The sequence below is a fragment of the Zalophus californianus genome, chromosome 6 (assembly GCF_009762305.2).
Source record: "Zalophus californianus isolate mZalCal1 chromosome 6, mZalCal1.pri.v2, whole genome shotgun sequence".
In the NCBI taxonomy this organism is placed as follows: Eukaryota; Metazoa; Chordata; class Mammalia; order Carnivora; family Otariidae; genus Zalophus; species Zalophus californianus.
In genome coordinates, this window is record NC_045600.1 from 83,237,054 (window position 1) to 83,243,053 (window position 6,000).

Genomic DNA, 6,000 nt, shown 5'->3' on the forward strand with positions numbered 1-6,000 from the left:
GGAGAATCACCAAGAATCAAGATCTCTAACTGAATGAAAAAAAGACAATAGAGACAACACTAAAATGACAGGGATGACACGTTTCCTATTGAGGAAAAATAATTCAGATGACAGTGAGTTTCTTTTTTAAAATTTTTATTTATTTATTTTAAGTAATTTCTATACCCAACATGGGGCTCAAACTCACAACCCCGAAATCAAGAGTCACATGCTCTACCAACTTAGCCAGCCAAGTACTCCTAAATGACAGTGAATTTCTTATCAGAAACCATGGAGGCAGGAAGAGAGTGGCACAATATTTTTACAATGATGAAAGAATTGACAACTCAGAATCCTATACTCAGTGAATATATCTTTCAGGGTTGAAGGGGAAATCAAGATACTGTCAGATGAGGAAAAACTAAGAGACTATGAAGTCATAAGACCTGTCCTAAAAGAATAGCTAAAGGAGTTTTCTAAACAGAAAAGAAACTGTAGAAGGTACTTTTGAACATCAGGAAAGAAAAAAGAACACAATAAGTAAAAATATATGTAAGGTAGGGGCGCCTGGGTGATTCAGTCAGTTAAACGTCTGCCTTCAGCTCAGGTCATGATCTCAGGGTCCTGGGATTGAGCCCCGTGTCGGGCTCCCTGCTCAGTAGGGAGCCTGCTCCTCCCTCTCCCTCTGCAGCTCCCCCTGCTTGTGCTCTCTCTCTCTGTCAAATAAGTAAATAAAATCTTAAAATACATATATATATAATATATAAATATATATAAATAAATATACATAATATATATAAGTATATATATAAATAAATATATAATATATATATTTTTTCTCCTCTTGATTTTGTTTGACTTAGTGTTTGTGGTATACTTGTCAAACATATTCCTCCCAATTATGTTTAACAGTTGAAGCAAAAATTATACCACTATTATAGACTGAACGTTGTGTCCCTCCAAAATTCATATGGTGAAAACCTAATGCACAAGTAATGGTATTAGGAGGTGGGGCCTTCTGAAGGTGATTAGGTCATGAGGTCATAGTTCTTATGAATGGAAGTAGCGGCTTTATAAAAAAAGACCCTATAGAGCTCCTTAGCCCCTTCCACCATGTGAGGACACAGTGAGAAGTCAGTAATCTGCAACCCAAAAAAGGGTCTTCACCAGAACTTGCTTCCTCCAGAACTATGAGAAATAAATTTTTGCTGTTTAGAGGCCACCCAATCTGGGGCACCTGGGTGGCTCAGTCAGTTAAATGTCTGCCCTTGTCAGGTCATGATCCCAGGGTCCTGGGTTCAAGCCCCATGTCAAGCTCCCTGTGCAGCAGGGAGTCTGCTTCTCCCTCTCCCTCTGCTCCTCCCTGCACTGCTTGTGCTCTCTCTCTGCCTCTCAAATAAATAAATAAAATCTTAAAAAAAAATAAAAGCCACCCAGTCTATGGTATTTTGTTATAGCAGTCCAAATGGACTAAGACAATCACCGTCTGATGTTTTAAATATATGTAGAGTAAATACTTGAGACACCAGAATGCTGGCAGTTCTAGAAGTACTTTAAGGCAAGTAAGGGAAATAAAAGGCATTCGAATTTGGAAAGGAAGAAATAAAACTCTCCCATATGCAGATGACATGATTGTTACATAGAAAAAACAAGGAGGGACACCTGGGTGGCTCAGTGGGTTCAGTGTCTGCCTTCGTCTCTGGTCATGACCCCAGGGTCCTGGGATCAAGCCCCGCATTGGGCTCCCTGCTCAGTAGGGAGCCTGCTTCTCCCTCTGCCTGCCGCTGCCCCTGCTCATGCTCTCTCTCCCTCTCTCTGTGACAAAAAAAAAAAAAAAACCAAGGAAAAGAAATCTATCAAAGAAATTTAAGAACCAGTATGTGAGGTCAGCAAGATCTTAGGATATAAGATAACCATATAAAAATAAACTGCATTTTTACATACTAGCAATGAACATGTGGACGCTTAGATTAAAATACAATACTATTTAGATCACTCAGGAAAAAAGAGAAATATTTACGGATAAATCTAGCATTGTGATCTATGAAGCACAAAGTTTTTTTTTTTTTCAAGATTTCATTTATTTGACAGAGAGAGACACAGCTAGAGAGGGAACACAAGCAGGGGGAGTGAGAGAGGGAGAAGCAGGCCCTCCCGCAGAGCAGGGAGCCCGATGTGGGGCTCCATCCCAGGACCCTGGGATCAGGACCTGAGCTGAAGGCAGACGCTTAACGACTGAGCCACCAGGCGCCCCAAAGCACAGAGTTTTAATTTTTATAAAGTCCAATTCATATATATTTTTCTCTCTTTTTTTTTAAGATTTTATTTTTAATTAATCTCTACACCCAACATGGGGCTGGAAATCACAACTCTGAGATGAAGAGTTCCACAAACTGAGCCAGCCAGACACCCCCATATATATTTTTTCTTTTGTGGCTTGTGCTTTTGATATGATATCTAGGAAACCATTGCTTAATCCAAGGTCACAAAGACCAGCTGAATTACAAAAGAAATAAGAAAGATAACCTTTTCAACAAATTGTGCTAGAGTAACTGCACATCTATAAGGAGAAAAATGTACTTTGACCTAAGTCTTGCACCACATAATAAAGTAACTCAAAGTGGATCGCGGACTTAAATGTAAACTCTAAAACTACAAAATGCTCAGGAAAAAATATAGCAGAAAATCTCTGGGATATAGGTCTAGGCAAAGAGTTTTTAGACTTGAAACCAAAAGCATTATCCATGAAAATAAACTGATGAATATTACTTCATCAAAATGAAAAACTCTCTGAAAGACTTCGTTAAGAGTATGAAAAGGCAGACTATAGACTGAAAGAAAATATTTGCAAACCACATATCCATCCAAGGACAAGTATTTAAATACATTAACAACTCTCAAAACTCAACAGTAGCCTGTTGCCTTGTTACATCCATGAAAGCAAGATGGGTCACCAGCAGTTCTATTTAAGCCGCTCATGAGAATTCAGCCAAGCTGCTTACTCTTGCCACCTTTGCTCCAATCAGCACAATCTAGTCTGGAAATAAGGCCTCAGTTAAGTGACAGCAGTGTTTGCATCAGTGTGCAAAGGGATAGGCTGCATCCAGTTGGACTACGTGATATTCCTTGAATGGCTCATCCAAGACATCTAGTGACAAAACAAACAAACAAACAAAAGCAATGCTAGCTAGGGCGCCTGGGTGGCTCAGCTGGTTGAGCGACTGCCTTCGGCTCAGGTCATGATCCTGGAGTCCCGGGATTGAGTCCCACATCGGGCTCCCTACTCAGCAGGGAGTCTGCTTCTCCCTCGGACCTTCTTCCCTCTCAGGCTCTCTCTTTACCATTCTCTCTCTCAATAAATAAATAAAAATCTTAAAAAAAAAAGCAATGCTAGCTCTTTGCACTTTAAGCAATGGAGATAACAAAGAGAACAACAAACTTAACAGTAAATGGAAAACAATATAAATAGCAAACAGTCCAAAAGCAAAGAATCCATAGACAAAAAACATAAAGAGACATTTCAACAAGGAAGATATATAGATGGCAAATAAACACATGAAAAGATGTTCAACATTGTTAGCCATTAGGGAAATGCAAAATAAAATCATGATGAGCTACCACTTCACCCCACTCACACTGCTAAAAATAAAAAATACAGACCATACCAAGTGTTACTGAAGATTTGGTGAAACTGCTTTGCTCATACATTGCTGCTGGGAATGCAAAATGGTATAGCCACTTTGGAAAACAATCTGACAGTTTCTTTAAAAACTAAACATGTAACTATCATACAACTCAGCAGTTGCACTCCTGGGCAGTTCTCCAGAGAAATAAAGAATTAGAATCACAGAAAAACCTGTATGTAAGTGTTTATAGTAGCTTTATGCATCATAGTAAAAAATTGGAAACACCCCAGATGTCTTTCAACAGATCCATACCATGAAATACTACTCAGCAAGAAGAAAAGATTGCTGCATGCAACAACCTACATGAATCTCCAGAGAACTATGCTGGGTGAAAAAAGCCAATCCAAAAGGTTACATACCATATGGTTCTATCTATATAACTTTCTTGAAACAAAATTATAGAAATGGAGAACAGAGTACTGCTTTCCAGGATTAAGGAGGAGATAGGGGCAAGAAGAAAATGAAGGTGGCTATAAAAGGGCAACATGAAGAATCCTTCTGGTGATGGAAATGTTCCATATCTTGACTGTATTAAGGTCAATATCCTGCTTTTGATATTATGCCACAGTTTTGCAAGATGTTACCAATGGGGCAAACTAGGGAAAGGGTACATGAGCTCTCTCTGTAATATTCCTTAGAACTGCATGCAACTCTATAATTATCTCACATTAAAAACTTAGTTAAAAAATAACTTGCCTAGGAGCACCTGGCTGGCTCAGTCAATAGAATATATGACTCTTGATCTCGGGGTTGCGAGTTCAAGCCCCATGTTGGGCATAGAGCCAACTTAAAAAATTTTTAAAAATAACTTGCCTATATCCTTAAAAAAGAAAGTCAATGTCATGAAATATAAAGAAAGATTCAGGAAATGATCCAGAATAAAGAAGACTAAAGAGACATAACAACTCATAATCTTGGATTTTCTTTTGCTATCAAAGATATTATTGAGATAATTGGCAACATTTGAACAAAGCCTATAGATTATAAAATCATATTATGTCCCTTTCATCACCTAATTTTGTTAAATGTATGCTGGTAGTATAAGAGAATTTCTTATTTATTTATTTATTTATTTATTTAAGATTTTATTTATTTATTTGACAGAGAGAGAGAGAGAGAGCACAAGTAGGCAGGCAGGCAGGCAGAGGCAGAGGGAGAAGCAGGCTCCCCGCTGAGCAGGGAGCCCGATGTGGGGCTCGATCCCAGGACCCTGGGATCATGACCTGAGCCGAAGGCAGACGCTTAACCGACTGAGCCACCCAGGCACCCCGAGAATTTCTTATTTATTGTAGGTAATATACACTGAAGTATTAGGGAGGAAAGGGGTATCATGCATGCAACTATGACACAATTCAGAAAAAAGGTAGAGAGGGCAAAAGAGATAGGCAAGTGTAGGTAAATGTTAACAATTGGAGAATCTGTGTGAAGGATATCCAGGAATTCTATGTGCTATTCTTGTAACTTTTCTGTAATCTGAAATTATGTCAAAATAAAAAACATTCAAATCAGAAAACATAAACAAACTGTGGTATAACCATATAATGAAATGCTATTCTTCAACAAAAACGGACAAACTACTTGGAACAATACGGGTAAGTCTCAAAAACATTACCCTGAATGAAAGACACCTTACTCAAAAGAGTACATGTTGTTACAAATGGCCAACAGACACATGAAAAAATGCTCAACATCACTTGGCATCAGGGAAATACAAATCAAAACCACAATGAGATACCACCTCACACCAGTCAGAATGGCTAAAATTAACAACTCAGGAAACAAAAGATGTTGGCAAGGATGCAGAGAAAGGGGAAACTGCTTACACTATTGGTGGGAATGCAGACTGGTGCAGCTACTCTGGAAAACAGTACGGAGTTTCCTCAGAAAGTTAAAAATAGAGCTACCCTATGACCCAGGAATTGCACTACTAGGTATTTATCCAAAGGAAATAAACAATGATTCGAAGAGGCACATGCACCCCAATTTCTATAGCAGCAATGTCCACGATAGCCAAACTATGGAAAGAGCCCAGAAGTCCATTGACAGATGAACGGATAAAGAAGAGGTGGTATATATATATACAATGGAATAGTATTCAGCCATCAAAAAGAATGAAATCTTGCCATTTGCAATGACGTGGATGGAACTAGAGGGTATTATGCTAAGTGAAATAAGTTAATCAGAGAGAGACAAATACCATATGATTTCATGGTGGAATTTAAGAAAAAAACAGATGAACATAAGGGAAGAGAAGGAAAAATAAAATAAGATGAAAATTGAGAGGATGGCAAACCATAAGAGACACTGAACTCTAGGAAACAAACAGGGTTGCCGG